At 38.6% G+C, this 12,464-nt stretch overlaps 1 protein-coding gene across 1 annotated transcript in view; it reads left to right on the top strand.

Annotated features, from left to right (window-relative positions):
• The first annotated feature begins 2,505 nt into the window (after positions 1–2,505).
• lingo2 (leucine rich repeat and Ig domain containing 2) overlaps positions 2,506–12,464 on the top strand; it is a 202,777-nt gene continuing 192,818 nt past the window's right edge. Inside the window, exon 1 of the mRNA XM_067599861.1 lies at positions 2,506–2,580. The gene's annotated coding sequence lies outside the window, so the exon portion shown is untranslated. The remainder of the gene's footprint in view (positions 2,581–12,464) is intronic.

The following is a 12,464-nucleotide window of genomic DNA, read 5'->3' as shown; positions in this document are numbered from 1 at the left end:
GTCTCATCCCTCTGCTCTCCTTCTCTTCCTCCTCATCCTCTCACCCTTACACCTCTTTCCAGGACAATGCTATTCTTCTCCTTTGTGAAAAAGATACAGAGAAAAAGGCACCAGCATCTGTATCTTTCACCTGCATAATTTGGCACAAAGCTGTGATAGAAACAGACAGGATACTAGTTAGATTTTTAGAATGTGAAGACTACAGCCAATAGTAAGCCTAGATACGATCATTAAGATGGCTCTGTGTTAAAAACTCCTGTGGCTGTTTGACTTTTCTTGTCATCTTCATTTCTGCTGGCTTATGCCTTTTAGGGTAAACCATGCCAGAGATCTCATTATTTCTAAACAATGCTGTCAGAAAGGCAGGGATGCAGTGAATGCCAGATTGAGGTTTTTCTGTCTTATTTTTCTCTCCACTTCAAACACAGTCTCATCAAATATGATAGACACATTATAGTTAAAAATATAAAAGTTAAGACTTTGTAAATAATTTTAATTTGGGGCAGCTGTGGCTGTTGAGGTAGAGTGGGTCGTCCACTAATCGGAAGATCGGCAGTTCAATCCCCGGCTCCTCCAAGTGTCCTTGGGCAACATACTGAACCCCAAATTGCTCCCGGAGGCTGTGCCATCGGTGTGTGAGTGTGTGTGTGTGTGAATGAGCATTAGAATTCCTGATGAGCAGGTTTGCAGCCTCTGCCATCAGTAGGGGTGAGGATCTTTGGGAATCTCATGATTTCGATTCAATTCCGCTTTTTCAGTGTCCGATTCAATTCAGAATCAACTCTTGATTGGATGAATAGAAAAGGGGGGGGGGGGTATTTTCAGTTTCTTGCTCCAGTATACTGTGTGCCAAACCATTCACTGATGTCCATAGTGCACTGAAATACAATATGAAACATAACTGGCAGATAAGATAAATGGTCCCCAGCCTTTTTATTTTAAAAAGTTAACTGCATTAATGAATGAATTAATGTGAATGCATCTTGCAGTCTCCTGCCTGTATGAGAATAACAAAATGAGGGAAAGGCGGAGTGCCCCACTGTGTTGTTATTAACGTCATGTCTCCAGCAGTGGAATAGCAGCCTCTCTGCTGCACCGTTAGCTCCAGGGAAAGCCACTGTTGTCCAACACGCTGAGCAGGCAAAGGGTTTTTGAGGTGAAACAGACAAGTTATTTCTTCACCTCACAGTTGGTTTAAGTTGTTTAATGCTGCAGTGTGTGTTGGTCGGCCGGTCTCGTTTGTTATTGCTGATCGCTGCTCCACTCTGCTAACGTCAGGCTCTGAGTGATGATATAGAAAGTTCACAATATACTGCACGTTCATCTCGCAAACGTAATTATTCACTCATTTTGTGAAGATGAACTCTAGTGTGTTCGTGCTGTACATTGTCCGGTTGCTGCGCTGCCCTCGCAGTTGAGTTTCACCTTTTCGTTCCATCAAAATCACATTATTAAGTAACATTTAGAAAATCGATATTTGACATTTGGGAATTAATGCAGAATTGTCCACATCCGCATCGGGATGCATCTTATAATCGATTTTTTTCCCCATCCCTAGTCATCAGTGTACGAATAATCGTGTGAATGGGTGAATGTTGTACTCTGAGTGGTCGGAAGACTAGAAAGGCACTATATAAATGCAGCCTATATACCATTTGTATGTAAAGTATTTAGAAATGAGTATACAAACCAATAGCTGCATAACTGTTAGATTTATAAAATGATTCATTCCAAACATTCCACAGTGAGCATAAATAGTTTTAGCATCAAAAATAACAAAACAATGTTTTTAATGCTGTTACACAGAGGTATATTTCTAGTCTTTAAAGTGCTTCAGGTTGACAGCCACCCTGTGTTACTGCTAATCTACCTATGGGAAAAACAACAGGCAAAGCAATTCAATTGAAATGACAATTGCTTTTTGTGTTGTTTGTAATATGCCATACAGTCTATGCACATTGGTACACTGAATGTTCAAAATATCAAGGAGACTTCTTTTGTGAAGTGCTTTTTGACATACCTGTCAAAATCAAGCCATTTGATCACATAATTTGACACAAAATTCCTATAAATCCAATACTGCCATAAAGCAGTCCTGCTCATTCATTTATAACATTTTCATTCAAAATTAGGAATATACTGTATGTCTGCTGTCTGTTTCTGGGACGTGGATATACCAGCCTGTTCAAAGGCAAGATTATTAAGCTCACTGAACTCAAATTTTGTAAAGCTTATATTATACGGTACAGTGTTAATAATGTTCTCTGTCCCTTAAAATGCAGGGAAGCATGGATGAGAGTTATATAAAGTCCAGGATTTACATTTATGTTTTAGGCATTCAGCTGATGCTCTTATCCAACATGACGTAGTGTAAAACGAGAGGATGACGCAAGCTTCCTGCATTCTGACATGTGCTACCAAATATTTCCCATGTGTCTGTCTTATGGAATAACATAAGTCATTCATATTGCATGTCCTCACAGAAGTCTACTCTTTTTGCATTTCAGACTGAATCTGTGTAGGCACCTATCCCCTCTTCTGGCAGAAAGCAGATATGTTCTTTTCCTCTGTTCCAGTATGGTAAGTTAATCTTTTGTTTCTCTATTAGCATGAATAAATGTGTCCCTAAGGGAAAAACAGCAGGGCTTCATGCATGACTTGTTATAGATTTTGGTAACCACGTGTTGGTTATGAATATTCTAAGTGCTATGAATAGACACAGGTCAAGGAGTGCCAAAAACTACTTGCTTAAAAGAAAAGCTATTTTGAAAATAAGAATACCTGTCATTTAGTAAAATGTGAAAACCAGGATAATAGTCAAAGGTCAGTAGTCAAAGTTACTCTGTTTGCTTTTCCCTTCTTGCTTATTTATACACATTTTGTAAGGAAGATAGATCATTTGGACACTCTGGGAACTGTGGCATGACTGAAAGAGCTTCTGGCATCCTTGCATGTCAGATTCCCTTTTGAAGATGGTAGTTATATTCAAACGTACCCGCAGGTACATTGATAGCGAGTGAATCCGTGGGTGGCTTTTCAAAATAGGCTGACAGAACACACTGTTCTTTTCACATACAGCTTTTCTCAATCTACCCACAGTCAGAGCAGATTAAAAAATAACACTGCCTTTGACATCTCTTTGTCAACTCAGCATTAAAAAGATGTGATAAAGAACTAATGACTGTTAGCATTGAGGTTCTGATGTGCCACTGTACACCCTTCTTGAAGGTTGTTATATCTACAGTATTTAGCAAAGCTATACATATTTCTCTGGCAATGCTGTACCTACTAACATACAACAATAGCTTGCAGGACAGTATTACTGCATAATCATACAAGTAACAATAAGATAGGTTTGTCTGAATTCATCTTTTATTGACATATCTATAATGTTACATTACAATGTTGCACACAGTAATGCAAGAGCTCGGTGTATTTGCTGGTCAAGAGTGGTCTCAAAATGGAGGCACCCACATTTGCCCTAGAGCTAAACATGGATATATACAGGGTTTGTCAGGGTGATTGCAGCCCAGGGGCACAAATCCAGAATCTTTAAAGCTGTTCTCTTGTACCGTTCCCTGTCATTGTGCTTAACGTGATAAGAGCAACACGCAGGTCCATGCCAACTACTGTGCCCATTCAGCAGTACCAAATTGTACTGGCGAGGTTAGAGTGGAGGACATGGCACAGTAGAACAGAACGCAATGAAGCATGATGTAGCCAATTTTTGCAGAATCTCTTTATCTGTTTTTTCTTTTTCTTTTTTAAACATTATACTGTAAGTGGTATATTGATACAGTTTTTATTAACAACATGAGCAGGTTGTTTTCTTTTAATTGCCAGTGCAACTAATCAAAGACAGGGTGGAAATGTTGCCTGAGGTTTATGGGGATCTAGTATAAAAATGATAGCTCTGGGGAGGGTGACGAAATGGGAGCAGGCATTGCTGTTACTAGCCCGCAGTTACTGGTATTGTGATGACAGTAAAAATGATCTATACCAACTGTAGCTTTTCAGACAGCTTGTGAGTCTTCCAAGACATGAAATGCTGAGTTTGGAACACAGAATGGAGGTGCAAATGTTTATTTATCTTCCACCTTTAAAAGAAAATCACACTTGAAATATTATTTGTGCTGTTGCTATTATCTTGGACATGGTCTGGTTATTACTTTAAGGCAAAAGGAGGGTGTGAAAATGGGTTGATCATCTTCAGTCATAGATGTTCTATGAAATACAACCCACAATATATAAAAAAAAATTTAAGAGTGAAAGGTCAACAAAACAGTGTGTGTGAGTGTGTGTGTGTGTGTGTGTGTGTGTGTGTGTGTGTGTGTGTGTGTGTGTGTGTGTGTGTGTGTGCATGTGTAAATGTGAGTCCCCGCAATGTGACTGTGTAAACAGATATATGTCATCATAACATGTTCTTTTGTTAAGAGTTTGCATTTTTATGGCAATTATTTGGATAAACCTTGAATGTACAGTACCAGTCAAGTTTGGACACACTTTCTCAATGAAGTGAATGGGAAGGTGTGTTCAAACTTTTGACTGGTACTGTATATGAGCCAAACTTCAAAGCTGAGAACCAGAAACCCTGGAGTTAAGGGGTACTTTTTGTAATTGTTAATCCTGTTTTGTGGATTCACTATGCTGAACACCTGCATTGTAGTGTTTGGGAAATAAATAAAACACACTGTGGTCAAACTAGTTTTTTGCTATTGATATTTAAGCACAAATTTGAAAACAATAAAATAAAATTATGCAGAACATACTTTATCAGGTGGCCAGGAATACCCATCCCGCCCATCTTGTTGTGTGCCATGACTTAGTCATAAAAAACAAAGCTTAGGAAAATTATACTAAACACACACACTAAATTATTACCCATTACCCACCCGGCAGCTCCTCTTACTTTCATCCATATGTACATATTTCCCCTAAACTCACCCCTGCTTTCTTTCCTCGCTGTGTCATCAATTAATGCTATTTCCCAACATACACACCATTACCAGCAACGTCTCTAGCCTACCTAAATAACCAACATCATCGGTGGCTTTGTATCTCTTTCACACCTTCCTGCACATGTGTGTATTTTAGAGTAGTCACACAATTATGGACTGTTCCCTGACAGTTTACATATTTATGTTTAAGAGTCGTTTCTGTTGAAGTATTATTATTTTGGAGCTTTTGTTGCTTCTCTACCTTAGTGTGTCAGGATGGATTTAAACCTAAACCTGGTTGTTAGGGAAGAAATGGTTAATCCCATCTGCATGTAAAGTGCAAAATGCATAATTTGAAATTACAGTAATAATTTATAGTAGTTCTTGAAAAGTAACCTAACCTAACCTAATCAATATACTCTAAAACATTTTCGTCACCTGTTGCAAAAGCGGATGGTTAACGTAATCCAAAAATGAGTAACGAGTAGCAGTGATACTACTATAATCTGTTTTTTTTTAAGATCCACATTTTAGCAAGGAATTGAATCTAATTATTATTAGATTCATGGGTTTGCAAATGGCTTGTAAAATCCAATTAAAACAAAAAAATTAGATAACATTAAAAACAGCAATTGCATTTCACACTTGTGTGGTCCACTGTAGCAGGTCAGTTCATTAAAGGGCAAAATGAGACGGGTGCAGCATTGTATTATTATCTAGCATTTAAAATCAATTTTCCTCATATATTCTTCTTGTTCTCACCCTCAGTGGAAAAGGGCAAAAAAGCACAGCTTAAAAAGGTCACTGCCGATTGGTTCCGGGTTCTCCAAGTCAACCTTTAACTTCACTGGTCATCATCACATCATTTTGTGACTGATTCAGATTCAGTGTCCCCCTGTACTTTGCATTTCATTCTGCGCTTTTTAATTCCTCAACATATAGAGTGGTGATCTTTTTATTGAGGAATACTGCAAGTAATCACAATTTGTTGGCTTATCTTCCTGAAACAGGACGCAAACAAGCAAAATGTTAGAGTGTTCACATACGGGCGTAACGAGAACATTATTTCAATTTTAGTGACCACAGGTGTCAGTGCAAACCAGGCACAGCCAGGTGCAACCTGCTGCAACGTGGAAGAAGCTGAAGATATTTATTAGTAGGATGAACACTGAATCAGAGCTTTGCTGATATGGGGCAGGTATGGCTCTCAAACAGCACCTATGTGAGAAAAATAAAATAAAAGAAAAAGACAAATAATGTTTAAACTTTGAAATGTTTTCACAAACCTGTTTTATTTAGTCATGGCATGCAGGATGGATAATTAATTGTGTGGTGTTACTTGGAGTGTGTGGCTGATGTAGGCTTACACTAGTTAAATTAACAAGTATGTAAAATTCACTGTAAAAATCCTCTTGACATGACAGAAAAAAATATTTTGATACTTCATGCAGAGTTTTTTCTATTGGCCTAATAAAAGTGTCCCGACAGATTTGATGGCCTCATTCTGAGGTCGGCCACGTTACTCCAAATGATTTTTCTGTGAAACTTGAAATCTGTGAGTAATAGCTTCAGTCTGGTGTTTAGAAAAACACAAAACATTGAACTCTGTCAACAGAACTGTGTCGGGAGATTTAAAGAATTAATGAAGTTTTTGCTGCTTTGCCATCCATCCATAAAATTATGTACAGCTCCCCTGATTGTAGGTGAAATACAGCATCATTCCTGCTCCTGTGTGATGACTACAGGCATTTAATCAACTGCACAGAAAAAGATTTGACATTCACCAATTTGTTGTGGGCAACTCACTAATCAAACAGAACCCTGGATTGTGTTCAGTGACGTGGACGTTAGTGGTAAGACTCTTCTTTAATCACAATAAAAAATTGTATTTTGAGGCACGTATCATCTTCTGTTGATGGAAAAAAGTGCGTAGAGGCCAAACTTATTATATCTGAAAGGGGTTTTGTGATTGTTGAGAGGCCTGTGTGAGTTCAAAATTTACAACTAAAGCTACAAAGATTGCCACAGGTCTGAAATAAGAGTTGTTCTCAGCAGGTTTTAACACAAATGTACCTTCAAACCAAAATGAGCACCAAATTTGCACTGTACTGCCTAATCACCATAAACACAGATAGCTGCGCCTACCCTACCTTGCTACAAACATGTTTGTTTGGAGACAGGAAATACCAAACAGGAGCAGACACCAAAAAATACATTAAGCCAAGGGAAAATGGCAAAAACAGTGTTTGCCCAAATGTTAGCTTTGCACTAGCAGGAAGGCATATAGAGCCTTGTGTATGATATTGGTAAGCTGTAATTGTGATGATTAATTCAGTTCAGGTTGTATTTATCTTTATGTGTTATTTCTGTAAGACAATAATGTACAGATCACAATATCCAATGAGAAAGCAAAGAGAAGGGAACATGCCATTAACATTCACATCTAACCTCTCAAAGTAAATGATTGGCTGAAGTGGTATATTTAGGATGCACTATATACTGTACACTTTGTACCCTTTTCACCAAGATGAGGGGAAAAAATGGTATGGCTGATAAGGCCCAGTTTAAGTACCTTTTTTCAGTAAGTAAGTGAGGTAATTAATACTGACAAGGGCTTCCACATTGGTGATGTGTGATTCACATTACAAAATGATCAAAGCCCCTATACTGTACTTGGTCTGTCCCTGTCTGAGAAGTACTTGTTTTACATTTCCTACGGCTTTTCACAAATTTCACCTTTCAAATGTCACTTTTCATGATGCAACTTGTTTTTCAGTCCCTGGATTGGCACACATGCCTTTTGATTCAATGAAGACCAAGATCTTACATTTTTCTTTGAGATAGGTTTAATGAAGCCCTAGACACAAGCAAAACTGCAGCAGCAAGATACAGACAGGCATGTCTTGTGTCGTAATCCTGTTGAAGAAAACAGGTTTTTTATCAAAGTGGATTTACTATGTCTGCACTGTGGTGAAGACAATATAAGAAAAAACTTTACAGAAGCCTTAGTAGTTCGGAATTCATTAGAAGATCAAAGTCAAGATTAGGAATTGCTACATTTTTGCAATATGCACACTCGCACAGGCACACAGAAATAAAAATAAGAAAAAATTACATTACCTTTAACATATTATAATACATCTAAAACCTTGGTGCCTACCCAGGAGCCCAACATTGACATCAAATCCCTTTGATGCCATCCACAGCATACCTTCTTATGCAAACTTGCATCTTGCATTCGTCTCTCTTAACACATCATCATCAGTTTCCAACCTCAGGCCCACCAGGAGCCCAGCAGTAGCTGTAGCATAAATTGCCACATCAGAGGCTCTTCCGGTGAACTGACAGTCAGCAGCATCATGTTATGGGGTGAGGAGGTGGCAGAGCATGAAAGGATGCATTATGTGGTATGCAGATCAACAGGAAGCTTGTGTAGATTAGACTTCACATTGCCACCTAGCTGTAAGTAGCAGATAAAGAAGATTGTGGCGTGAGAGTTGGAGAGAGGCGGAGACAGAGAGTTTTATGAGAGACGGAGAGAGGGAGAGAGACCACAGGCAAGAAAAAGATGTCAGAAGAAGTTAAGCTCAAAAATGTCCATTCTCACCTTTAAAAAAATAGTTAAGAGGTCCTATATTTGCCTCTTTTTTAAGATTTTGGATTGATTTGTTTATCAGTTGTTGTGTGTGTCATTGGCCACCAGATAACAGTGTTATCCAAAATGGATTTAAGACATGATAGGGTAGTCTGTTAAGAGCAGGTTGGCACCAATGATAGTGGTTTTCAGCAGTAACTTAGGTGTGAATGTGCAAGAGAAGTCATTATCAATTTCACTGATCTGATGCTGCAAAACTTACTTGCTTGTTTTTTTGTTGTTTGTTTGTTTGTTTGTTTTTTTCAGATGTTAGAGGTGCACATCCCTGCTGCTGCTGGTGCTGCAGTGCTTCTTTATGCCAATAACAAAGAGTAGGAGGATTCTGTTGCCTGTTGGGTTAGCAACGAATGTGTAGATATGAAGTAATGCTTAAATTTGAGCTTAAGTGATAACAGAGCAGAGCCACTGTGACAACTTTGGGCTGTTGTGACAACATAATCTCTGCAGTGAGTTGCAGCAGACACAGAGATAATGCTTTCTTTGTTGGAACTTTTTAAAATCACCCACTGAGACACATTTCAACTGTATGTCTGTTAACAATGTGTCACTCATCTGAGTAAATATAACATCCGTTCATCAGTTTAAGGAAAACTAGCTTAACCTTTGCATACTAGTGCTTTCACACTGCATCAATTTTAGGTAGAATCATAAATTGATAGATTGTAGGCCATTTGTCATGAGTAATCTGTGACACTTTTATCGGTGACTTGTTCAGCTATCTTCAAGTCCCTCCTCTGTCGTTCTAATGCCAGTTTATTTGTGTTCCCGGTACATTTGTCATTTTTGTTGCCAAGGCAATAAGGAAGGTTTGACAGCAAGGACTGAACGCCTGACAGTTGATTGACAGTGCAATGTTCCAGGAGAGAGGCAGGTAAATTATCTGAATATTCAACGTGAGGATTAATCCTTCTTCTCATGTACTGCTGAATATATTCAGCTGTGGATAGGATGGAGGGGAAAGTGTTTAAACATTATATTTGAAGTTTGAGTTAATTGAAGCACATTGTTGAGAATCCATCAACAATTCTAACAGACTGTGGAGGGCAAGTTTGGTTTTGTGTGAATATTGGGCAAATTGAATACAGTTCCTCACACACAATTGGCTCGACCAGAGATAAGCTTGAAAGTTATTTCATGGCTCTATGGTGAGAGCCATGAGCTCCATGTTACAAGTGGAACATGGAGCAACCAAATATCAACCAATATGCAAAATTAGACAATTTTAATTGTTGTTAAGAGTAATTTCAACCAAAAGAAACATTTATTTAATTTATCAAGAGCAGTTCACATGCCTTGCTTATTCTTTATTGCTGCCTTTTGGCTGGACATCCTGTGCTGTTTGATGTTTTAATAAGAAAGAAAGCAGAGAAAGTAGCACTCAATGAACTCTACTGCACTGAGCAGCAACACCTTAAATAAGATGTAAGGGCATCTCAGTCAGCCGTCTAACTTCTCAGTATCTGAAGCCATTGCTCTGTGTCTCATTTCCCAGGGTATTGATGTCTTTAAGTGAGCTTCCCAAGTGCCTGGAGGGAGTGGATGCTATACAGATTGCTTTCAGGGTGTTGGGACACAGCCGACTGGCGTAGCTCAACAGTAGACCCATGATCGTTCTTTCAACTAGTGCTGTAGTGAAAGATTTTTGGAGGACAAAAAAAAAAAACCCAAAACAAACACATTAGATTTAACTTGTATTTCCTGCATCAGCATGCAAGAAAGACAATACAATTTACCTTATTTATTTTTTGTCCCCCAGCTGAAGCTAACTATTCTAACAAAATGAAACCAAGCCTGGCAATGTTAAAGAGATACCGATGTATTGCTCCTTTTTTAATATACTTTTCTGTACATTCACATCTCTAACTAGAGGTTTAACCATCTGCAGGTACTGCAGTGACCTTCAGCCATCATTGGTGGATCTCTCTAACAAAAACAAGACTGTTTTACTCAGCTGTGGAGGAGGCCAATCATTCTACACAAGAAAAGTCACTAATGATACAGAGTAGAAAATGAGTGGACACAGGAGTTGGCTTTGTCCTCACCGATGAAAGCACTATTTCTAATAGAAGAAAAAAGAAAGGGGAATGAATACTGGGTACCAGCAGAGAGATGGTTCACTATAAAGGAAAGTAAAAAAAATGGAAACAAAAGGAGAATCAATACTGTTGCACTGCAACATGGCCATGAAGCAAAGTGAATTGGATAGAGAGCTTGGATGGATAGGTGTAAAGAGTCACTGGAACTAGGAACAAATTGTGTGATTTTGGACTCCCCATTAAAAGCTGCAGTGGATTCTTGCCAGACTTCTCTTTCCCCTTCATGTCAGCAGTATCTCATCTTTAGACTTCTACCACTGTTTCTATTGAATATTACAATGAAAAATGGGCTGCACATCATTGAAAAGTAAGTTAGTTTTCTGCCCTTTGACAGACCTCTTTCTGGATGATACAGTGACAATGATGATGATGATTATTGACTATTACGCATTCAAGTTCCTTTGAATTTGACACCATGTTAAGGCAGGATGTATGAATGCCTTTATTAAAGGTGCAATGTGTAGGATTTAGTGGCATTTAGTGTAACAGACTTGGCAGAAATGGAATATAATATTCATAAGTATGTTTTAATTAGTGTATAATCACCTGAAAATGAGAATTGTTGTGTTTTCGTTACTTTAGAATGAGCCCTTTATATCTGCATAAGGAGTAGGTCCCCTTCCATGGAGCCTGCTATGTAGCACCGCCATGTTTCTACAGTAGCCCTGAACAGACAAACCAAGCACTAGCTCTAGAGAGGGCCTTTCGCATTTTTTGTGAGTTTCGCAGCCACTGTATGTTCTCCTACATGCTTTAAAGGGAGGGGTGAAGGTGAGGGGTTTTCAGTTGGTTGCAATCCGCAACCTCACCTCTAGATACCACTAAATCCTACACACTGGTCCTTTAACTGTATGTCATGCACATGCTTCACATGTAACTGGGCTTTCCAACAAGAAGTCAGATTAATCCTGCAACCTATATGGATTTCTATGACCTTCTGTGATGTGTAAGTCTGTTTATATCCAGTTAAATTATATTGATTGCCTCTTTTTAGTTTATTAACTATTCCTGAGTAGTAATTTAACAGAGGCACAGATGTTACATTAACTCAAACAAGAATGGAGCAAATATGCTACCACCTGGTCAGTCACTCCTATTGCATGCAAAGAGGCACGATCTCAAGAAAACATTGTGGCCTTACTCAACTGGATAAGGACTGACGGTGATTACAGAAGAGACTAGAAAAGAAGTGTTTGGATAGAGAAGCTGGGAGAGTGCTCTGCAGAGTGTAGGCAGCTGGACTGCAGTAATTAGTCACTGAAGCTCTTCGTGGTTAAGGGGCATCTGACCACTGGCCTTGCTTGCTTAGAAGGATGGCAGAGGTTCTTCCCTCTCTCAAATATGACTGTGATTAACATCAGCAATTACCTGCAGAAATTGCAACCCCTTTCTTCTTTTAGACAAAGAGAAATCAATTGCCTGTGAGGCACAGATAGCCTCAATCACAATTTACTCTTTTACAGTTTACTCAGTCCACTGTCTTAAAGTCCATACCATAAATTACCATGGATATCATACTTAAAATGTATCATAGACTTTTTACAAATCCATGTCACCTCCCTGTTCCTGTGAAAGAACAAAAAAAACCTGCACACTGTCACTGTTATAAACAGTTAACTTTTTTGTCCACCGGCTAAATGTCTAGTAAATGTTCAAATTTTACCAGCCACTCAATAGATTACCATTGTTTTTTTTGGTTGGTGAGTGAAGCAACTCTACCTCTTGCATATTTTACCAGAATTTGGCTGGAGGCTGGTACTAATTTTGTGCCCTGAT

The sequence above is a fragment of the Thunnus thynnus genome, chromosome 9 (assembly GCF_963924715.1).
Source record: "Thunnus thynnus chromosome 9, fThuThy2.1, whole genome shotgun sequence".
NCBI lineage: Eukaryota > Metazoa > Chordata > Actinopteri > Scombriformes > Scombridae > Thunnus > Thunnus thynnus.
The sequence above is the reverse complement of the archived record's forward strand: the minus strand, read 5'-3'. Positions and strand labels throughout refer to the sequence as shown.